Source organism: Ovis canadensis, chromosome 9 (assembly GCF_042477335.2).
Source record: "Ovis canadensis isolate MfBH-ARS-UI-01 breed Bighorn chromosome 9, ARS-UI_OviCan_v2, whole genome shotgun sequence".
Classification (NCBI taxonomy): domain Eukaryota; kingdom Metazoa; phylum Chordata; class Mammalia; order Artiodactyla; family Bovidae; genus Ovis; species Ovis canadensis.
Genome location: NC_091253.1, coordinates 30,219,793 through 30,244,882, shown reverse-complemented (window position 1 = coordinate 30,244,882; position 25,090 = coordinate 30,219,793). Strand labels below are relative to the sequence as shown.

At 42.3% G+C, this 25,090-nt stretch overlaps 1 long non-coding RNA gene across 2 annotated transcripts in view; it reads right to left on the bottom strand.

Annotated features, from left to right (window-relative positions):
- Window positions 1–25,090, bottom strand: part of LOC138446161 (uncharacterized) — a 33,146-nt gene that overhangs the window by 1,826 nt on the left and 6,230 nt on the right. Inside the window, exons 2-3 of one of the 2 annotated variants that reach the window (XR_011259162.1) lie at window positions 8,205–8,371; window positions 101–332 (exon numbers count right to left, since the gene is read on the bottom strand). This is a non-coding gene — a long non-coding RNA (uncharacterized lncRNA). The remainder of the gene's footprint in view (window positions 1–100; window positions 333–8,204; window positions 8,372–25,090) is intronic. The other variant, XR_011259161.1, reaches the window with a different exon arrangement.

Here is a 25,090-nt window from a genome sequence, read left to right as displayed (position 1 = left end):
ATTTATCAGGACTTAATGTGACAGGCGCTGACTAATGAACCACTCTGCACTCATCACAGAGGTCTGTCCTTACAACGATCCTGTGAAGTGGATACCATACCTATTTTGCAGATGAGAAAAGCTCTGAGGTGTGAAGCAGTGCCTTTCCCTCCTCCAAATCACACAGCAAACTGTCCGGCACTGCCCAGGCGGCTCCAAGGGTCTGATGTCAGAGGCCCTGCTTGTCGGCGCACACCACAAGCTCCACACGGCCCGCACGCCACCACCCAAGTGAGGACATTCCTTGGCCCAATCCCCGAGTCTCCTGTCATGTTAGAGATACGAGAGCACAACTGCAAAGATATGACAGTAATGAAAGTTTACAGTAACTACATTAAAAGAAAGAAAATCAAGCCTCTGTGTACTATTTTTGCCAAATCCTCTATCCGTGTTAACGGTTGACAGTCCAAGTCAGCTGAAGTAAACATCCACCTCCCAGCCGACTCAAGTGTTACAGCTGAGTGTAGGATGTTTACATGAACTGGAAACTTGGTTTAAAGCAGGACTTACACAATCCTTTACCGTATTTGCACTGGTCCTTTCCTTGAGACTCAAATTTAAATTAAGGGATATATGACGAATAACTTATATGATTTTTTTAAAAAGATAATTTTGTAGAATCTTTTGAAAAAAGAACAGGAGGCACAAAGATTAACATGAATGAGGCAAAAGTCCAATCAAGAGGTATTTCTGAGACAAGGTTTAGAATCCAGGGGAAAAGGCACAAGTGATGTTCTTCTCGTAACTGGTGGCGATATAAGCAGACATCTCATGAATGTTCCAGACCTAAATGTGGCTGGGTTTACAGCCTTCCCTTTCAAACAAGCCAAACTGCATTTACAGGAACCTGCCTGATGGCTGGGATGGCGCATAGGGCATCCATTCTTCCTCAGGAAGGAGATTCCTGTTTCAAGTTGAAGACAAAGTTAGCAGCACACCTGTGAGGCGCTCAGGGCCCCGAAGCAGCCTTCTTGCCCCCAGCCTCTCCCCATCTCCTTCCCATGCTCCTGCCTCAGGATGTTCACCTCAGGAACACGTCTCCCACACCCTGACCGGGTCCTCCTCCTCCTGCCCGAGTGTTGCTAAGTCACCTCCCAGGAATCCGTCGTCTCTCTGGATTCCTCTGATTAAGAAAATACTACCACTGATACCTCTAGAAAGCACTTTAAGCAGCCCAATCAATATACTTGCCTCGAAGAGAAAAATCCTCAAACTTGGAAGTAAAATTAAATGACAGAATTATTGCCAGCAAACTCTAAAGTGATCTCTGGAATTTCGTATGCCTTCTGGGCCCTTTGGAACCTCCTGTCTCTTCAGGCCACTTTTCCTGATCCAAGATTAAATCAGGAGTTCTGATTAAATTCCCAAGTTCTTAAGATTAAACACACACATTTTTTTTTCCTCTACAAATATACTGTTTTTTGCTTCAAGTATTCCACCGCAACACTATTTTTTTTCCTTCTGCTTTTCTTTGCAAATATATTCAAACAGGTTTCGTGGGCTAGACAATGAATATGATGCTTTCTCTGGGAGAAAAGTGGGTCTCAGGTTTCCAACAAATCTTTTTCAAAACAAATTTTTGGATTACTATATGTTTTTAAGTTAGGGATTGTATGAGTATTTCTCTTCAATTGCTAATTGGGCATGGATACTGAACAGGGAGGGGTTCCCAGGTGGCTCAGTAGTAAAGAACCACCTGTCAGTGCAGGAGACACAAGAGACATGAGTTCCATCCCTGGGTCGGGAAGATCCCTTGGCAAAGGAAGGGGTAATCCACTTCAGTCTTCCTGCCTGGGAAGTCCCATAGACAGAGAGGAGCCTGGTGGGCTATAGTCCATGGGGTCACAAAGAGTCGGACATGACTGAACAGCCACCATACCACTGACCAGGGAGACGAACGGAAGATGAGCTCCGTGGTTCTGAAAGCCTAGACTTAGGACAGCAGCAATGGAGCACGTGGGCATTTAGGAGAAGCAAGCATCACCACAGACCTACTGAACGAGAAAGTCTCGCAAGGCCCAGCAATCAGTATTTTAATTAACAATCTCTCCCAAGTAATTCTGATACCTGCTATTATTTGAAAACCAACGCATTAATAACAGTGTTACCAAACATGCTGGAGAGCCAGAGCAAAGATAGCAGTGAACATCAAATTGTCAGGAAGTTTGTAATATGCTACAGAATGAAGAAAAAAGAAACCCACCCAACACCAAAACACCCACCACACTGTCCGCCCGTAAGGAACCAGGCTGGGGAAACTGGCAGAGACAACCTGAAACAGCATAGTTTTGAAAAGTGATTAAGTTCGGACTCACACTTGAAACTTTTTTCCTCCTGAATATGCACCGCAAATGTACCTCTGTTTATTCACTCAATGAATAAAGCTTTATCCAGAGCAATGGAGGGAGCCAGTCAGGGTAAAAGGGACTCCGGCACCAAGACCAATGAGGACCCGTCGAGCAGTGTGCTTTCAACAGAGAATATCTGCACACAAATGTGTCTAACTGGAAATGAACTTGCAGACACAATTTTTCAGTTTTGCTTTTAAAAAGTAATCCCTTAGAAATGTCAAAGCAAATGCTAAGGAAAAAAAAGCCTGTCATTTTCAGAATACTACTCAGCAACTAAAAATGTTTTACTTTCACTTTCAATCAAAATAATCTTCTTAGGACCTGTCAATAAAGACCACACACTTCTTCCTCAATACTAAGCTAAAATGTGGGGAGACAAGCTCTTACAGGTTTATTAGCAAACACTACTGCTCAAACATTTTAAAGCATTTGTCCTATACAGTCAATTGTTACACTGGCAGGTCATTTGGGAAGTCGGCAGTTCTTCCAAACTAAAACATAAAGAAGTCATCTGCAGACGACTTTTATAAGGTGGTATTCCAATACACAGAGGCAAGGGCATCCAGAATTAAAGCTGGCATGGCCTCTGATTCACCTCACCAGGGCAGAATAACATGGAACAAATGTTATATAGCACAGATTGTACACTAATCCTGCAGTCAGGGGTGAGGGGCTGGGCTGGGCAGAGGGTGACAGCTTTGTGCCAGACATGCATCCTCCTTTTAGCACACATCTGGGCTTTCATTTTAACAAGCCTCTCAAATCCAGCCAGGCAAATTATTAAACTGGGCAGTTTCTATCCATCTTACTGAATCTCAAGGCTGTGTAACACAACTTTTCATAGGAAACACTGTCCCTTGTCTAACAGAACAACCCTGTTAGCAGAGGACTCGTTCTACCCTTCGAGGGGACATGCCTCGGGCTCTCAGAGCCCAAATGGCCCCATCCGTTTGCTGCTATCTGGACTCTGAGGCCTACATTGGAGGGTCAAGGAGTACACAAGAAACCTGCTTTATTAAGAGCTCAGCAGGAAGGGACACTTGCTGCATGCGAATCATCAAGCTTGAAAATTATACTTCAAGTTGCAGAGCCACCTGTGTCTGAAGCAGCTCACCATCCTCCACCATCCTCCTCCCCCTCCTCCACGCTGGCCACGTCAGGCTTGTAAACTAGCACTCTGGCAAAGGCGTGTTTAAGAAGTGGGGCTGCTGTAGGAACACATCTGGGCAGCAACACGATGCCCCAAACTGTCACCTGCTCCTCTGCAGAAAGGTAAAAGGACATAGTAGCCCCTGCAGCAAAACAAAATCGCTGGCGCAGCTCTGTGCACGCAAGGTGCCCTACTTGGTGCTGATGGCCAGGAAAACAGATAATTATAAGGATATGATGTCCTCACTCTCAGAAAGCTTATGATCTAATCAAGGAAGATGTGCACGTAAAAAGTTACCAAGGGCTTTACCTTTTGGTTTAATTATGCACTGAGCCCTATACAGTAACATGTTCAGCAGTTTAATATTAATACATGATAAAAATACTAAAGCTTTACTGAAGAGAAAGGTTTCAATAAAACAGAAATGTTTCCCAGTGTCTACAAGACAAATAGAGGTAAGAAAGCAAATTTTCAAAACTCGGAGAAAGAGCTGTTGTAAAATTATACATTATCAACAGTGTGGATTGAATGTCGGCTGTGAGAAAAACCCTGTATTCTTCAGCTCTGTGGGGAAACCCCAAAAAATAGATTCAGTGCATCTGCTCACAAGGCAGCGACATGCGAATGAGGAAGAGAAAAGCCAAGCAGTGACCTGAGAATATGCAGGAAAACATACTCAATAAACGGAGACAAATATAACCAACGGTGAATGCTGTAAAAAGGCTGAGTAGTTTGAGGTCCTGCAAAAGTTTTTAGAGGACAGTTCTGACTAGGAGTTGTGACGTCACTCAGGGTGGAGAACAGGAAGCTAGGGTGGGGGGTTGTTGAGAGGCAAGAGACAAAGTTTATACACACATTTCTTCACTACAGAGAAAACTGAAAACTTCTAGGTTATATACTGCTGGGCGGTAGGGTGGGGCGGTGGTGATAAATTTACTCTCAAGAACGTCTACAGAATTTCTAAAGGAGGAAATCAGTCTTCTGAACTGCTGGGAAGTCAAACTCTAGCCTACTTGGAAAGGCAATAAAGAATGTGAGTTCACTGACAGGGTAAAAACAGAAATAAGAACCCATAGTGGAAAAAAAAAATTTTTTTTTTTTTTTAACAGAATTCTCTAAGGCCCAGCAGCAGCAGCAGCATCTTAAAGTCTGGAAGCTCGGCTGGCATCCGCTCCAGGATATCCTGTTTTGAGGAGAGCATCCCACACTACTCGGCATGAAACACGCATTCACACAGAGTACAGTGAAGGCAGAACCCCAAAGATTCCTGGTGTTCACCCACACACTTTACAGGCACCCCCAGCCCCGCTCCAATTCTACCTCTTAGATGTAATTACACTGAAATGACGTCTGCGAATAGCCGGTAGCAGCAAACATCTGACTGAAAGCTTAGCTGTGTGGTACAGCTTCCAGTCGGGGATGTTTACAACAACAGACTTTCTGCACAAGTTAACAGAAGGCATCGACACAAGTATTGCTGGTCACCATCTCTAAATGCTTGTTAGGCCTTTTAGTCCTGAATGCTATCTGTGACATTTGGGGACAAAAAAAATGATATGGTTAATGAAATTCATTAGCAAGAGATAAATGGTTTATCAACAGCAATTTTTCCTAAATAAATTAATTACAAAAGACAATATGCATTGTAAAGTTATCGTGGCAAATTAGTAACGTTAAAGATATGACCCAGTTATTCTACACGAAGATACACTTTCTATTTGATATGTGCAAAAAATGAAGTTTTCTCTCCCGGAACCCAGAGTTTCAGAATTAATAATAAACACACCAGAATGACAGTCCGAATAATCAGAGAGACCATACATGTGCCTGAAACAGTCTGAAGGTATGCCTGCTGCGCTGATGCTATCATTAAAAGGGACTCTTCCATTAACAAGAGCATCCTAATCTAGGTCGCTAATACAGTGGGTTCCACTGGCAGTGGATCTGTACTAAGACTAATACTTTCTTCGCCCGTCCCCAGCTGAGTTAGCTTAGAGATGCATATACAGTCCATGGAGATAACAAAGCAAGGTAGGTAATAAGAAAATGAACTCATGACCGTGGCTTTGTTTATAAAGCAGCAATACGTTAAAATCGTTTTGTAACCACACCACTTTCCTGAAAGACAGAATGAAGATTAGGTGACGTGAAAAAAATCGGCACTCCACCAAAACCAAGAGTTACTTTCATCTAAAGTATGTGAAGTTACTGTTTCTTAAAGAAAAAAAAAAACACCCCAGTTCAAACAATTATAGAGTATACAATTAAGTTTCAGTGATTTCCAAGAAATGAACAAACATACACAGACACCCTACAGGATAACTACTGAACACATCAATACACACAATTTTGAAAGGCTACTAATTTTCTAATTAATTTCTTTGAGAAACTATGGAGTAAGTGATTTCGGTCTTTGATATTTACTGTGGTAATATTTAACGTTGCTTTGTGAATTTTTTTTTTGCTTTAAATGTCATAAGTAACTACCCATTACAGAAACAATGCTAGAAATAATGAGGAAAGTGCATGTGGTCTCTATGGATACAAGATGACCTTCATTGTTTCTGAAGACAAATACTTAAAAAAAAGAACCCAATGGCTATTTCCAACAAAGGCTATTCAAGCTGTTCTACAACTGAAAATTTCCAGGTTTAAATTAGGAAAAAAAAAATTATTTCATGCCCAGGTAGGCACACGATACTTGACTAATTAGGATACTGCATACTGAGTTGCAATGAACCAGCGATTGCAAGTCTCTCCTTCAAACAATTTCCCTGTTTTTGTTTTTTTTTAAAGGTTGATCAAAAGACTGACATCTTTATCAGAGCTACCATATTTAATCCTCACATATAATATATAGAACTTTTCTTCAGGGTTGTTAGGGGATTTTGTCAAATGCTGTAATTTGTTTATGATGTGTTCTTGAAGACAGCTGAAAACTAAATGTACAGAAGTTGAATAATTAAGTATGTTATAATAAAATCAATTATGAAGTATTCTATAATTACAAAGTATCTAGACACACACTGTAATTACAATATGTAATCTATATTTCACAAATGTTCTTTTCGTTCTTGTATTCATCATTAAAAACAGAGTAAGCAGGTTGAATCTAATGAAGGTATAGCTGAGGCTAAAGATGAACACGTTTTGGTATGCATAACAACTTCCACGCTTGACACAAATCTATTTCATATTTGACAACAAACTGTTCTTACTCTTGGCATTAGCACAAAACAATACACTTCTTGTTCTATGAGGCTTATTTATTATTTACTCATTATTGCCAATTGCCATTGGGAACAGAGGCTTGAACGTGCTTTCACATGATTTCTCAAGTTAGCCGTATAACTAGAGTCCTGAGGTTAGTAGTAGAGCAGGTGTTTACAGATGAGGAAGACGGTACAAACTGGACAGGTGGTCTGAGCAAGCTCAGCCACTGACTCACTGACTGTGAGCCACTCTCAAGGAACCATCTACAAGGTGACCACCTCTGAGGACAGACCAGCCTGGCAAACTGAACACCAGACAACCAATGAGACGATGAAGAGGAGAGCACTGAAAAGCATGGAAATCGTCACCGTGACATCTGACGTCTGCATGGTGTGCTCACACCTCCCCTGTGGGTTTTCATGGTGAGCTCCGAGGGGCAAGCAGGGTGGGTATCATCATCTCTACTCCACTCAGCTTATATCGGTTCTGCTATAATAATGAATTATGTGTTCTCTGGAAGCAACTACCCATGTCAGATACTTTACGAGATTCAAACTGATTATCAAATGAAAGTTTACCTAGAAAACTTACTATAAAATATATATGTGTGTGTATATACTGATACATGTTTGTGTAAAAATGACCTGTTTTGACTTTTTTTTTAACTTTTCCCCCATTTCTGTCACTTCCAACAGGATGGGTTGTTTTTTGCACTGCATGATCACTGCTCAGACACACAAACACCCTTTGGGGTAGTCAGCGCTTAGGCTTACAAGGCAGAGAACCAGTTCCTTTCTCCACAAAGCTTAATAAAACATCATCAGATACTCACATGGTATATACACGGCTCAACCCCAAACCAGCAGCATCAGCACTACCCACAACACTGTAAGAAAAGTAGTTCTCAGGCTTCTACCCAAACCCACTAGATCAGGAATTAGGGGGAATCAGATGCAGAAATCAGTGTTTACAGGCCTTCCAAGTTGTTCTGAGGCACACTAAATTCTCCTAACCATGGATCTAGGTGGTACATAGTTCCAATAACATGGCCAAAGCCCACTGACAACACAGCCCTGTGTTAGGGCTTGTCTGGGACTGAAAGGGACTATCAGTTTTAATACCCAGACAGTCCTGGGCAGGCAAGGACTAATCTGTTACCTTAATCGCCATTACAGATCAAAGCCCAAAAAACTATTCATGTAAAAAATGGGGAAAAAAAAGGGGGGGGGGAGGGGAAAAAATGGATCAGTGATATTATGGACTGAACTCATGTTGCCTTTTGGGTGGAGAAAGGAGGTTACACTGAAATCCCAGGAAGTGTTAATGGCTAATTTAGTTTACCATTTCAGGGTAATTACGCATTTTCTCCATTACTGTTGTGAACAAAGAGAGCTTTCCATGAGAGGGGTGCCATATATCTACATATAACCACTGATTTGTTATGTACTTACTCGAAAAGAAAAGCTTGCCCAGGAATGCTTTGGACGGGAGGGACCTGGAGGTCCGGTGGTTAAGACTCTGCGCATCCGATGCAGGCAGTGCACGTTGGCTCCCTGGTCAGGGAACTGAGATTCCACACGTCCTGAAGCACAGGCAAACAAAACAGACGAAAAACCACCTGGGGGAGGGAGGGCAGGGCAGTGTTCTGGACAAAACGGTCAAACACTGTATTAAACTATAGGGCAGTCACAAGTTTGTATTTTTTTAATTTTTAAAAAGTTTTCAAAATTTCCTGGCTGCACCACATGGCATGTAGGATCTTAGTTCCCTGGCCAAACATCAAACCCCTACCTCCTGCAGTGGGCGCTCAAATTCCTAACCACTGGACTGCCAGGGAATTCCCTGTATTTTTTAAAATAAAATTCTCTGACCACTGACAGTGAACTGATGGCAGCCAGCTTCTTAGAGTCTCACGACTTTTAAGGATCTTTTTAGATTCTCAAAATACCATCCACTGAAGGTCCCAGGTCATAAACGGGGGCAAAAATCAGTCACCAGTGACACACGGCGCCAACCCCAAGCGTTAAGACCACTTGAATCAGGATAAGCTGAGCAGGTCTGTGGTTCCACAGCGCTTGGGTAAGTGCTGAAAGGCAGAGTCTCTTCAGCCAACAGGATGCAAGAGGCTCCGAACTCTGCTTTACAGACTTAGATAAACACCATGAACTGCACCCAAAACTGCTAACTTGCTTAGTCTGAGAGTGCTTTCCATGGCTCATGGATACCATCAGCCAAACTACAACACTGAAAATTTCCCATAATCCTGGATATGAATGCATCATGATGAGGCAGGTCACATTTCAACAAGTCGACTTTATTTTCAAAATCCACACCTGGAAGGACAATTGCCAACTTGGGCCTCGACATACAAGCAAAAGGAGATTTCAGCAAATAAGGATCTAAGACCCTAACTGTGAGCCTTAGCGACACAGAATATGTATACACACACACATATATCAGACATATCTCCACACGTGAAACCCAAGTGGGTGTCATGCATCTCACTGTGAATGTCTTAGTGTCAGAGCTGTTTCAGTCTTCGGAGATGATCCATGTATATCTACCAAGTTTTAAATTCTGTTTTCAGTTTTCCCTTTTCTAATAAGAAATCTACTTAAAGCTCTACTTGAGAAGAAGAGTCCTCTTCTAAGAACAAGAGGTATGAATGGCTCTCCCAGTCATTATCTTAAATAAGGTCTGCTTACATTGTGTCCTTACAGTCACACCTGCTCAGTCAAATCTTTGCACTTCTACTGATATACTGGCTGTGTGACTTTAAGTTACTTTACTCAGAACAAGTTTTTCAATCTGCAAAACTAGACAATCCTATAATGTGAAATTAAAAAAAAAACAACTCACAAAATGGTTGTGAAGTTTCAACAAAATTATGTGAGCATAAAAGCATATCTGAAATAATAAAGCACTGTACAGATGGTGACAGCAGTTTCAGGTTTGCATCCACATTTTCTTGCAAACCTTCCTCCCAAGTATGCATCTGAAAGACAGGACAGCCATGAGGATCATGGTCTGTGGGAACACGACAGGGTTCTACAGAATTCTCTTTGATGTGACATTCACTGGCCTGGGCAAAAAATAAAAACAAAAGAGCACCAACAACAGTGGCCTATTTCACACCAAACAGGGCTAACTGGGTCCATCCATCAGCCATCATAAGGACAATAATACTATAAACAATACTCTTAGTTTTCACGTTTAGGTTAGGAAAAGACTTCCTAAAGGTATAAAAGATAAGCCTGATTTTAATTATATTTTTCACGGCTAGTGGATTGGTCAGCCCGTGGCTAACCTGAATGCTACTAAATGGGAACAGCACCCACAGAAACACTGAAACGTATCCTGTGGGAGTGAAGACAGAGGAGACGCCCCTGACTGGCCTCCTGTGAGCCCACCCCTGCTTCTGAGTAGCAGCACCTCTGGCTGAGCTGCTCAGGCCCCTGGATCATAAACCCGCCAGCAGCCCCGGGCCCCTCACCCACAGCGGGATGCTCTGCAGCGGGCGGCTATCGTAGCTGTGCAGGTGGCAGAGCACCTCCTCGCCCGTGCTCGGCAGGTCACCGCCACTGTGCAGACTTGAGATTCCCATTACTCAGTTGAGTCCTGGCTGAGCCAGGCTCCACCTGGCCATCCCAAAGGTGGAGGGCACCGACCAGCACCTCTCAACAAACCTGTGACCTGTGAGGGGCAAACCTAGGACCTGTTTTGGGGAAGCCCCGGCCCAGTAAACTCAGGGCATGAGGGGCTGTTTCAGGCACTGATCTAGGTGTGGGGGGAACGGTGAATAAAATACCTGTTTCCATGGAGCACCCCTCTGAAGCAGGCTACAAGGCTGCATGAGGCATGTTAGGGATTTAAACACGAGCGCAGGCAAGGAGGGGCCAAAGGAGACTTTAAAGGCACGAGATTAGATCACTGTTTAAGAACCATCAGAATGCTGCTGACATGGATGACGACCTGGGGAGGTGGGAAGGATAGGGAACCAGCTGTTAAGACTGCTGCCACAGTCCAGACAAGCCATGAAGGCCTGTTTCATGATGATGAAAAGAAATAAGTAAAAGGTATAGACATGAAATTGACTTGTAAGTAAAAACCTTCATGGTTTCTTGGAGGCTATGTAACAGACGTTAATGGTTCACTGATAAATCCTGAATGTTTTTGCTTTTTCTTTTGAAATTTTCGGCTGAATCTCTGGTATTTGTTTTCAGAAAATGTTCTCTCTTTTTTTTCTATCCCTTAAAAGCGGAGGAAAAGATATAAATTCTAGGGAAAGATACTAGCTACCAGGATTCTAGTTCATTTTAGTCTGATTCTGGTTTTATAAAGCCTAGTCCTGAGTTGTTGGCTGTATCTTCTGGAAAGAGGAGTTTTAGACAAAAAAAAAAAGGCATGAACACTAAAGGGGGAAAAAAACAGCCATCAGCTAATTAATGGAAGGAAGTAGTACGTGGGGACAGAACAACTTAAAATTCAAATCAAGGCCAGTGAGCTATTTGAGAGGGAAGTCTGAGGATGAAATGACAGATTCCATTAAAGGTTCAAAAGACAGTGTGACAAAGTACAGTCAGGGGACGGAAGGAATAACAGTAACAGTTACGATCGTCTTCACTGTATTCCCAACAGACCTCATGGTGGGGCATGAAACCAAAAAGTGCTCCAGGCTGCGAAGCAGATGTAGGCAGGGAACTGAAAAGGGTGTTCAAACAGCCCTCAATCTGAGGCAACAAAAGGAAGTGAAGAGCACTCGAGTCCAAGGGGTCAATCGGGATGTCGCGGGGGAAACGTGTGCAATTTCTCATGAGAAAAATAATAAAGACCTCAACAACCCAATGCTGCCATTCTCAGCTGGGAGCAAACACGCACCTCCACGCTGCTGGAATGACGGGCACGGCGACGCAGGCAGCACGCGCGGGCACGCGAGCTTCTCGTCCATCTTCTGCGACGATCGCACACACGGTCTCCAGTCTCTCGCTGGGACAAAGGGATCACGTGCGCCCCTGACAGCACCACTCTGTGCTCCAACCACAGAGCACTCATCGTTTTATAAATATTTTCTGGAGTCGTCTTCTAATAGCCTGCTCTTAGGAAGTAAGGACTGGATAATAATTAAGAGCCTGAGCTTTACAGTCAGAACTAGGCCAGGTATTTAACCTGGTGACTTGACTTTTCTATGGCTACTCTCCCATCTGTAAAATGAGATTTTAAAACACCTATCTGGCAAGGGTTTTCACGAGGGCTGAATAAGATTACGTAACATTCATCAATGCTGAGCTCTGCAGCAGGTGTAAAATTAGTAAGCAATAAACGGGAGACAAAAAGGAGGGGAAAAGGCTTTTTACCTCCTCTTAGCATTCTTCCTCCCCCCCACCCACAGCTTTCCCCATTTTAAATTCTTTACATTTCATTTTTGGAAACCTTATTTATTCTTTCAGCCCAGTTCAAATGCCAAACTGTCTATGAAAACTGGCCACTTAAAATGTATGGCAGAAAAGCATCAATAATAGTTGATACCTCGTGCTCTAAGTGCCACACATATATTAACTCCTTTAATTCTCCTAGCACCCTGTGAGGGAAGTACTAGTATTATCCCCTTTTTGGAAAGAAGGAGTGTGAGACAGAAAGTAGTCTGCCCAGAGCAACACAGGAGCTTGGGGACCGGGCTCTGGACCCTGAAGCCCGGCTCCAGAGGCGGTTCTCCCCCAGCTACGTGCGGTTGCTGTCGCCGAGCAGGAGGAGTGATCACTGCAGAGAACTTCGGAGCTGACAGCGTTAGTGTTAGTATACCTGGGGACTGTTTTTCTGTACAGGCTAAAATCACTCACTACAAACAGCTTCTTCCAGTCATTAAAAATACCCCATAGCTCCGTTTCTCAATGTACACAAGATAGAGGAGGACAAACTACTATTCATACACAATTTGGTTTTACTGTTTTTTAGGCTGCTATTGTGGTTTAATCACTAAGTCACGTCTGACTCTTGTGACCCCATGGACTATAGCCCATCAGGCTCCTCTGTCCATGGGATTTTCCAGGCAAGAATACTGGAGGGGGCTGCCATTTCCTTCTCCAGGGGATCTTACCAAGTAAGGGATAGAACTTGGGTCTCCTTCACTGCAGGCAGCTTTTTTACCATCTGAGCTACCCAACTTGAGTTCCATTTTCTCAGTGCACACATCTAAAATTCTAGTTCCCATCTAGGGGACTAGGAGGATAATCGAGGAGATGGATAATAGAGATGGATCATTTTATCCCCATATGGAGAATGCCGTATCACCTACCACACTGGACTGTCAAAAATGGCTGTCATCTAACACCTGGGGCAAATACAATATAGTCATCAGGAGTTCATTAATACCCTCAACAACATATACCGTATTTGCAGGTTTTGATTTTATACACACACAGACACACACAAATACACACATATGATGGCAAAGATACTTTTTTGCAGATAAAAGATATTGACACTACTCTTCACACTAAGGCAAGCTCGGGGTATTTTTTTGTTTTCAGTTTTTTTGTCCACGCTGTGTGGCATATGGGATCCTAGTTCCCTGACTAGGGATCAAACCTGTGCCCTGCTGCAGTGGAAGCACAGAGTCTCAACCGCTGGACTGCCAAGGAAGTCCTGGTTCAGGAGAATGAAACTGAATCTTACCAAAAATAAAGACAAACAAGAACATTCTTTGTGTGGGAGACAAAAAGCTAATATCTTCCCTTTAAAATCAAACTTTCTAACACAGAATCAGAGCCAAGAATAAAACATACCCGCCCAAGGGATAATGTTTAGCTTTTACAGAAAATTATAAGCTCTTGAATGAGAAAGGCTTAACAGGAAACTACTGTTTCTTCACAATCAGAGAAGCACTGCTTTCTCTACCTGTTCTCTGAATGCATTTCTGGAGCCTTATTTTAAGACAGAGAGCATGGTGTAAGATGACAATGAACTTCATGTGCTAGTTTTCTTAGGAATGGCCACTCTCCCCACATAAAACACAGCAAAAAGGCAAATGAGCCAGAGTAAACCAAAAAAAAGAAAGTCATTGTTTCTGTTTAAGAATTTTTCAAAAATAAAGAACAAAATCTGCATCACTTGAGAGAGGAACTACATCAAGTTCAACTATTCTTAAATTAGTCTCTAAATAGGTTTCTATTTAAAATAAGACAAGCTGTCACTTACCACTGGCTGTGGGTCCATATTGAGCAAGTGGCAGGGGCAGAGCAGGGCTGTATCAAGACAAGTCTCACTGGTCAGATATGGACTGGTCAGACACAGCCTGACCTCGGAACTCACTACATTTAGCCCAGGGCTATGGATGGGAGGCAAGAAACCAGAAGAAAGGTCAAACAGCTAAGGCAATATAATGCTCACTGTATTAAAAGGTGGGCCGAAGCACCTCCAGCTCTGTAGGTGAACAGAGTCTGAACCTGGGGCCACACTTCACAGACGCGGCCATCGTAACAGGCTACGCTCCCATGGGCTAAGCTTGGCTTTACTGTGACATGTGACATGTATGGCAACTGCTTGTTTACTTGCCTGTTTCCCTATTTCCCCACTACGGAATGGCTATCTGATTCATTCCAATATCCTTAGTCCAGGGATAAGTGTAAAATAGCACAGGTATAAAATAAACGACCAACAGAGAAGGCGGCAGCAGACACTAAGAAAATTAATGTCTGCGTCTTTATGGCTCCATATTTTGTCTCAAGACTCTCTCACCTTAGATCAGGGGAGGATAACATAAACCAGGCTTATTTTTTTTTTATGTTTATGTAATGCGAACAATTTAACCTCTTTGGATGCAAGCTGTCTCTTCTATAAAAGGAAGGAATCGAGACCAACAAATTCTTAAGTTCACTGGTTCCATGATTCTACGCGGGAATCATATTCTAGTAATAAAGTCTGTTGATATTAATATTTGCCAAATGCGTCCATGTGGTCAATAATTATGCTGATATCTGACCCCAAGGTTGAGCCTTGACTACGATGCCAGTCAATTGCCACATGAGCTTGAAAGGGAAAAAAAAATCCCCAAAACACTATTTTTGAAAATACATGCAAGTATATAATAAATCTTAGTAAAATTGAGAAGATATAAAACAGAATTTGCTTTAGACAATACACACTTGGCTTTGACAGGGTCTGGCTGGGATCTTTATATCGGGGAAAATATGTAGTTTAATGTTTCTGAGGCAACTGGAAATCCAAGTCACACTGGAATATGCAGCAAGCTGGTGCCTCAGGGCTGGGCTCCTGTCCCCACAGGCCCATGGCAACAACGCCCCGATCAGGTCACTTCCCTTCTGAGAACCCGTCCAAGGCCTCCCCCATGCTTGGCGTGGAACGCGCGTCCCCTCTCTGATTCCCCCACTCCTCTGCACCAGCTTTTGGGGCTCCTCTCTCTTCCTCCCCCTGCAGAGGCTCTGCACTTTCTCTGCCATACCAGTTGTTACACCGCCCTTCACATGCCTGGTTCCTTCACACCCTCCTCAGGCGAGGTCTTGACTTCAATGTCATCTCCGCAGAGAGGTCTCCCCAGCCTGCCCACTTTGACGGGGCTGCCCCCACCCACGTCACTGCATCTCCCCCGCTGCTCTTCACAGTTCTTATCCCGACTTGAGATGCTGTCCTCTGCTCGTTCCTTTACTTGTTTATTGTCTACCTGTCCTGTCAGAGCCTGACGGGTTGAACCTTCATGAGAACAGGAACCCTGCTCATCCTTTTAACTCCTACAGTTCTAGAGCATCGAACAGTGTCTGCAAGCTTTTGGTGGAGAATCTGACAAACTTCTTGCAAAACTCATTCTAAAAAATGTAAATAGAAGTATCAAACATTTGCTGAATAAAATGCTAACAGTAATGGGAGCTATTATGTTTAAAAGCACGATTCCAGCCTCTTCACACAAAACTGCTCACTTAACTTCACAATGGCTCCATGGAAATCGATGTTATTATTCCATTTTACAGATGAGGACCTGAGGCTCAAAAAGTGAATCACAAAGCGAATGGCATAAAGGTGATGACTAAAATATGAGCCTGAATCTTCTCTCCCAAATTTTCTGTTTCCTTTCTGGGTATCAGTGCCTCTGCTCTGAAATTTTCTAGGTTCTAGACTTTAAATCCACCTACATTTTAAATCTTTAAAATATTTAAGAATTGTTATAATCCTATGATTAAAGAAAAATAAAAAGGATGACTCAAATAAGGTAAGACAAGATTATTAAAATGAACTTGCCATTCCTGTCAGATGATTCCAATAAATAAGAGAAGTGAGAAGTAATGACATTATGCAGTGTCTAAAATAATTTCTATTTTTATGTCTAAAAAGATGGAAGGTAATCCTAAACTAGAATGAAAAAACTGACACTTATCTGTTTAAGAGTAGTATAAAGGAGGCCAGTTAAAAGAAACAACAGGGAACTCCCAGGCAGTCCAGTTCTCTGTGCTTTAACTGCAGAGGCTCAGGTTCAATTCCTGGTTGAGGAACGAAGATCCCACAGGTTGTGTGGCATGGCCAAAAAATAAATTTTAAAAAAACAAAGAAGAAAACACCAACAGCATGCTAGTGAGCTAGCAACAATCGGAAACTGAATTTTTAAAAATATGAATAAAAATTTATAACGGCATTAAAAACATGAAATATTTAGGGACTGTAGTGGTTAAATTTTGTGTCAGCCTGGCTAGGCTTCGTGCCCAGGTGTTTGGTCAAACACTAGTTTAGGGGTTGCTGTGAAAGTATTCCACAGATGTGATTACCATGTACAATTAGCTGATGTTATGTAAAGAAGATTGCCTTCCACAATGTGGGTGGGCCACATCTAATCAGTTGAAGGCCTTCAAAGCAAAACACTGCAGCTTCCTGGGCAAGAAGGGATTCTGTGTCAAGACAGGGGCAGAAATCTTGCCTGAACTCCCAGACTCTGGGCCGGTCCTATAGATGCTGGACTCAGGACTGCAACAGCAACTTCCCTGCCAGCTGCAGCCTGCTGGCCCATCCCATGGATTTTGGACTTGCCAGCCCCCACAATCCTGTGAGCCAATTTCTTACAATAAACCTCTCTTGCTTTCTCAACCTCTTCTTCCCTGTCCCCCCCCAACCCCATATTATTCAGCCACTTCACTCCTACGAATTTATGTCCATGGATGTTCACAGCAGCTTTACTTGTAAAAGCCAAAAACTAGAACCACCACCCCCCTCATCAAGACGTGAACAGATACACAGATTATAGTATGTATCCTTCCAATAGAATATTTCTTAGCTAAAAAAGGAATAAACTATTAATACACACTACAAAATGGATGCATCTCAAAATAATCATGTTGAGTGAAAGAAGTTAAATTTAAAAAAAGAGTGCATCCTGTAGGACATGCTGACTAAACTAAAGAAAAAGAAAATAAACAGTAGTTGTCTGGGTAATAAAGTGGGGGGAGGTTACCAAGAGGGACTAAAAAAACTGAGGGGTGACAAATACGCTCAGTATCTTGACTACAGGTATGGTTTTATGGGTATAAACTAAGTCAAAGCTTATCAAATTATACACTTTTGATATGCGCAGTTAACTGTATAACAATATCTCAATACATTTTTTAAAGATATTTGTAATAAGTGTTAATTAAACTTAACAATGCCTTCCTCAGGAATTTCCTGGTAGTCTAGTTGTTAGAGGAGTCTGTGCTTTCAGTCCTGTGGCCCAGGGTTTGATCCCTGGCTGGGGAACTAAGATCCTGAGGTGGGGTGAGGTGGGGGAAGCCTTCCCAACAAGAAAGAATAACAAAGGCTATCTCCTGACTTGGGGTCAATTATCAACAGATAACCTAAGGAACAGTTTCTATCTTGAGTCAGCCTTCTTAAATAAGAATGATCTTTAATCTGAGAAGGGTAAATAAGGATTAAGGGGGGAGGGGGTAAAAAAGAATGAAAGAAAAAAATCAAAGCCAAAGATAGGAAGGAGATGGGAACAGAAGAAGGAACTGCTTTAAATTAATATTTATAGACTGAGAAAAATTATACCATAAAACATTATATGTATCCGAAAACTGGGTAATTTCCAAGGAATCACAAATAAGCGCTGTGAGAATGGAAGTAGAATCCTTGCAAAATCCTAGAACAGATTTGTAACAACCTGACTAATGAGGAACTGGCTTCTGAAACACTGTGTGTGTTCGCGGTCCTCAGCCCTGCTCCCTTTCCCTTCTCGGCCCTTCTCCTGGGTTCTGGCCCCCGTCCCTTACACACTCACGCCCTCTCAATCCTCGTTCCACTTCTCCTCTCACGCCACAACAGTGGCTGCAACCTTCTAAGGGGAATCATTAATTCTCTTTGATAATCTAATGAAAGCTACAGCTCAGAACAAGGTATATTTACAGAAAATTTTCTGCGTAATTTTTTCAAAGGTTTCAAGAGCTCCCCTGATCCCTGGCCATGCATCCCTGAGCTTCTCAGGTAAGGAAATTCCTCACAGAATCCCAGCCTGGGCTTCGTTTTTAAATGAAAACCCATGCAAAACCAGGTACACGCGGCAGTGGCAATGGAAAATCTGAATGCTGACAAATAAAATTCCAACAGGGCCGAGGATCTCATGATACTTTCATGGATACGTTGGGGAAATAGTTCAACTAGGCAGGTTCTTAGGTTACCTAGTGAATGCTAACTAATAAGACTTAGGAAGGAAGTTTCTAATGACTATTCTGTCAAAGCCCATCCTCTTGAACATTTGTGTTTAAAAAGGTGATTTGAACCAAGACACAGAAAGCATGCTTATCAAATTCTGGATAGAAGTTGTGACTGTGAGTAGCTGGACCTTAGACTCTGAATTTAAAACATATTGACTGATTCAGCCTAGAGATGAAGCAGAGTCAGGAAAGATCCCCAGCTTCAAAGACCTTTCCATACACATACTCTCCTCTTCCTCATCTACAGTAACTGATAGGAATTTACTGCACCCGCCAAGACTGCACATTCCTTGAGAACAAGGCTTAAGTCTTATTTATCATCAAACAGCGCCTTGAATGTCAGTATCACAGTCTGCTTGGGATACATGATGCCATGCTAACAAACAGCTCCAAAATCATGATGCCTCCAACACAAGGGTTCATTTCTCACTTACATTAGATGTCAACCATGAATCGGCTTCAGCTCTGCTCCATCACTCAGGAATTCTGTCTGAAGCTCCGTCATTCTGGGACCAGCCCCAGCTAAGGGAGGCTGGTTCCATGACAGAAGGAAAAGAGCCATTGGCAGAACCGCAAAACAGAATCTAAAACATCTGCTCAGACATGGGACATGCCACTTCCTCTAACACTGTATCAGTCTAGGAAAGCCAAGTGTCCAAACCTGATGTCAACAGAGTGTGAAATACAATCCTCTGATACAGAGGGCCCTAGGAGAGAGGCAACACACCCCGTGAACGACCACACAGTCCACCACAGCGCCCTCTGAAGGAGAAGGCGCTCGGGAACTGGCAGCACTAATTTACACAGCAAGCCTCATACACCACAGGGCGGATGCTGTCCTCGGTCCCGCTCACTAACGCGCCAGCCCCGCGTGGAGCCGGCCACATGGCAGGCAGTGCGTGAGTGAGTGACGCCGCTCAGTAGTGTCCCACTCTTTGCGACCCCGTGGACTGTAGCCCACCAGGCTCCTCCGTCCATGTGATTCTCCAGGCAAGAGTACTGGAGTGGGGTGCCATTTCCATCTCCACATGGCAGAGGACGCGCTAAATGCTCACTAAGTGAACAGTGGTTAAGATGAACGGGGGATCTGGAACCAAAACCCCTGCGACCAAGTACCACACCTGCCAATGACTGACTTAGCAGAAAGCCACTTTCCTGATTCTGGGATGGTTGCTGTAAAGATTAAATAAAAATATATGAGAGAGCACCATGAAAACTGTGCTCTTTTATACAAATGCTATATCTCTGGATAGTCAAAATGAGATAAAATTTGATTTAAAAAAATTCACTTAAACTTTCAGGGTAATGTAATACATTATATCCTGCATTTATTTTCAAAGCATCAACTTGCAAGTAAAAACTGAGAAAGCCAGACTTCAAGCAGTCCACATGAAAAAGAGATGACGTTTTAGTTGACCATAAGCTAAATATGATCAAAGGATAATGCTGCCGCCAAAAAATGTGATATGAATTTCAGGCTGTTTTAACAGAAGCACAGCATCCAGATAATAGCCTCATTGTCTTCAGCAATGGGCAGTCCACATCTGAGGCCGTCAGTCAGTTTTGGCCACTGTATTTTGAGAGGTTACTGACAAACAGACTTTGTCATGAGTTTAGCAATGTGCACGGAGAAAGGTCTTGTAAACCATGTCATGTGCGTATGGTTTGAGAATTAGGGCTTTTTTCCCCCCTTTGTGGCAAAAAGACTCAAGCAGGATTTAACAGTCACTTTCAATCATTTTAAGAGTTACTGTGTGTAAGAAGAGTTAAGTTTCATGTATATAGTGCCCTAGACAGGCAAAGACAAGTAAGTGAAACTTAAGAGGGGAACTAAATCAAGTTCAATAAGAAGTTATTTCTAACACTCAGAAACCTAAAACAAGGAAGGGTGCATGACACCACAGAGATGTTCTTGAGGTGATCCAACGGGAAGCCGTACAAATCTTACTCATTCCTCTAAGTAACCTAACAGTTTTGAGGCATTTGAAAATGTCCAAACAGTATTTCTCCTTCCTGATTAAATAATACTATCAATACTACTAACAACAAAGAACAAAAACTGAGGTAAGAAGTAAAACAAGAAGTTCTTTGGCCTGACAAATACAGAAAGGCATGCTGTTGAAGGAAATGAAATTTCAAGGCTAGATAACATTTAAACATGCACACAGCATCTAGGTCTGTACAGAAGAAATATGTTTAGTCAAAAACTGTATTTGTTTTAGAAGTTGGTTTTTCTTGTATGACCTAACTCACCAATTGCATGAAGGTGCAAGGGATTTGACAGTTCCTACAAAGGCCCTTGAGCAAAAATTTGCTAATGTTAAACTAGTGTTCAAATTACAAGACACTACTAGTGTTACTGACTGACTTGTATAAGGATTCAGACTTCCCAAGGCCAACAATCACACAGGATGCCACTGGCATTTAAAAATGGTCCCTCGTTAATGTCTTATTTTGTTTCCTTAATCTGTTCAAAACCCAGCACTTGTCCAATCTCATTCCCAGCTTCCAACTCCCAAGTACTCTGGTCTCTCTAATAGGTCATAAGTAGTAAAGATAAGTGCTCAACTTATCTTTATATCTTGGCCCCTCACCTTCAAATTACTCACAGTCAGCTCAAAATTACTGGTTAAATTTCTTTTTTTAATGAAATATTTAAAAAAAACTAATGAGGTTTTCATTATATTTTAATTGTTACACAAGAGAGGCAGTCACACTAGGCTGTAAGGATACACTGGATATTATGTTCTTGTTACAGTGAGAAGTGAATAAGCACTCTTTACCGAGTATCTTGCAAACAGATTTCTCTTTCCTTGGAAGTGTTCTTTGCATCATAAAAGGGCACACTGGACAGGATTTCGAGGCACACAGGATTTTCAGGGTACTGACACAAGTTACTAGCACCCCACTTCCTGTCCTCACTACAGGTACATGTGTGAACACTGAACTTAAAAAACAGGTTCACTGACTTATTAAATCTGTATGTGCCTTTCTGGGATATATGTGTTAGCTGCCCAGTGGTATTCTACTCTTTGCGCCCCCATGGACTGTGTCCACAGGCTTCCCTGGTGGCTCAGATGGTAAGTGAGTCTGCTTGCTATGCAAGAGACCTGGGTTTGATCCCTAGGTCAGGAGATCCCTTGGAGAAGGGAATGGCTATCCACTCCAATATTCCTGCCTGGAGAATTCCATGGACAGAGGAACCTGGCAGGCTACAGCCGAGGGTGTTGCAAAGAGTCAGACACAACTGAGCAACTAACACCAGTATGCATATATAAAGTCAGATTTTTAAAAAATCTATTCTTCCAAGACAAAAAAGTTAGGGCAAGTGTAAAGGAAAAAGCTGCATACCTATCATCCACCAAGAAGGGTGAAAGTTGAGGACTGACTAGGCACAGGTTAAGGCTGGTTAGGAACCTGCCACTGGGTTTCCTACAGTTGTTGCTCCTCCCCTCCTCTCCTGCCGGCACTGTCAGGAACCGCACAGGCCATGGGGACAAAATGCTCTGCTGCAGAAATCAGAAGAACAGTTTCGCATCTCATGTCAACCAGGGGACAGAAACAGCCTATACTCCACTGGGAAACGGGACAATGAGGCAGGAAGGAGAGAGTGAAAGTGAAAGTCGCTCAGTCCTGTCTGACTCTTTGTGAGCCCATGGACTATACAGTCCACGAAATTCTCTAGGCCAGAATACTGGAGTGGTAGCCTTTTCCTTCTCCAGAGGATCTTCTCAACCCAGGGATCGAACCCAGGTCTCCGGCACTGCAGGCAGATTCTTTACCAGCTGAGCCACAAGGGAAGGCCATAAGGAGACAGAACAGTAACTAACTAAAAGTGCTATTTTTATTTTAAATTAGATACTCACATATTAAAGAAATTGCCTTTAAACGATGGAAACGATGTACAATTTAAAAAACCGCTTAAGAAGCTGCTAGAAATTATAGCCAATATCTGTTGAATGTTTTCTGTGTATTGGGCATTCTTCTAACTGCTCAACATACATTAACTTGTGTTCACCCTTCATCACAGCCATATAAGGTAGTATGACTGAAATCCTCATTTTACAGATAAGAAAAAGGAGCCACAGATTAGACAGCTTGCACCGGATCACAAAGCTAGGAAAGGGATTGAGATTCAGGCAGGACAGCTCCAGGGCTCACTCTTACGGATAGGTTTCAGTATGTTAGAGGCTGCCCAAGTAGTGGTAAGAACACACCTGCCAATGGAGGAGAAGCAGGTTTGATTCCTGGGCCAGAAAGATCCCCTGAAGGAAATGGCAACCCACTCCAGCTTCTTTCCTGAGAAGCCCCATGGACAGAGGAACCTGGTAGGCTATAGTCCATGGGGTCACAGAGAGCCAGACATGACTTAGTGACTGCGCACACACATGCACAGCACTGTGTTAGACTTTGGCATCTGAGGGTCTTTTTGAATTTATTAGCATCAGTCACATAGAAAGAAACTTTTTCAAGACTGTATGGAATTATTATTAAAATGCTTCCACAACCAGCTTTCAGGATTAGATGACTGAAGCCAATACATTACTTCATTTAAATCACTACTACCTAATCTAATCTAACTTTCCATTTAATGTATCTTTTGGCTTCATTATACTTCTTGATAAGTGCATCTGGGTACTTCTTATATACTTAGCATTGTGCCTGACAAAATGTCACTAAGAGTACTTTTGCACAGACTAGATCTCTAATGTTTTACTCACATGAGTACGCGTTAAAGTAATTCTACTTCTCAAGTCCTGAATGCAATTATTCAAAAGACATTTGAATACTTAATGAACACCAAGCAGTATGGATATGAAGATAAATTAGATGGCTTCTGCTCTCAAGGAAAGCCACAGTTACAAAATAATGAAACAAGTGCTTTTGTGGAGCAATGACCAAAGCTCCAAGGAAACACAGTTCCTCAGCATGATGAGAATGAGGGTGGCTCCACGTGTTAAGACATGGAGATGGAAAAGAGCATTTCCTTCTTAGGGAATATCAAGCAATTTAAGTAGGACTACAATGCGAGGTTTCCAAGGAAAGCAAGGGAAACAGTGATAAGAGATGAAGGATGAAGCTGGAGCTAATAAATAAGCTGTGTAAGTCATAATAAAGACTCAAGCATTGCAAGGGTTTAAGCAGGACACTGATAAGGCCAAACATGCTAGCTATCACACTTTCTATTTTAAACAATAGCACCCCGATTTCATGAACTCTTACGCAAACGTCCACATTTAAAACTCATCAACATAAAACTGCGCTGGCTGAAATTGGAATGAATCTGCTTAGAATGAATCCTTTATAGAATATAGTTTCAAAACCACTGCTTTTCAGAAGAATTAATATAGCCACACAGCTATGTTTTATTTACTTCATGCCTCTCTTTACCAATGTGAATCTAACGTCTCAGGTGCCAGGATTCATTCTTAGTTTCTCTTCAATCATAGAATCTGAGGTTACATAACCTCAGATATGCATATGACACCACCCTAATGGCAGCAAGTGATAAGGAACTAAAGAGCCTCTTGATGAGGGTGAAAGAGGAGAGTAACAAAAGCTGGCTTAAAACTCAACATTCAAAAAACAAAGATCATGGCATCTGGTACCATCACTCATGGCAAACAGATGAGAAACAATGGAAACAGTGACAGACTTTATTTTCTTGGGCTCCAAAATCACTGCAGACGGTGACTACAGCCATGAAATTAAAAGACGCTTGGAAGAAAAGCTATGACCAACCTAGACAGCATATTAAAAAGCAGAGACGTTACTTTGCCGACCATCATACACATAGTCAAAGCTATGGTTTTTCCCGTAGTCATGTATGGATGTGAGAGCTAGACAGTAAAAAAGGTTGACATCAAAAAAGAATTGATGCCTTCGAACTGTGGTGCTGGAGAAGACCCTTGAGAGTCCTTTGGACAGCAAGGAGATCAAACCAGTCAATCCTAAAGTAAATCAACCCTGAATATTCATTGGAAAGACTGATGCTGAAGCTGAAGCTCCAACACTTATGGACACCTGATACGAAAAGCTGACTCATTAGAAAAGACCCTGATGCTGGGAAAGACTGAAGGCAGGAGAAGGGGATGACAGACGAGATGGTTGGATGGCATCACCAACTCAACAGACATGAGTTGGAGCAAACTGGCATGCTGCAGTCCATGGGGTCGCAAAGAGTAGGACACTACTGAGCAACTGAACAACATTAGGCCTTCAAAAATCAATAGCAAAGTTATAATATAGGAAAAGGAAGAAAAAAATGATCAGCTTTTTCATTTATGAGTTAAACTATAACGTAAGTGATTATCCTTTCTAACTTCAAAGTCAGGACTTATGGGTGGACAAATACTAGTGTATTTATGGCCACAGGATATTCAAAACTGGAACAGTTTTGGAAAATATAGGATATATGATTATAATTGGTACAATGTAATTTTTTAAATATCGGTACACTTGTTTTCTTAGTAGTGACTTTGTATCTGAAAATGCTTACATCCATCACTTGAGAATCTGCTCTCCCACCTTTTAAAATGTGGAGCTCCAAGTGAGAGCTCTGAAAATGATCTTCAGTGAAACTGCTTATCTTTCTCATGACCGTCTAAAATGTCCCCAGCAATAACATGTAAAACTGACTAATGATATGC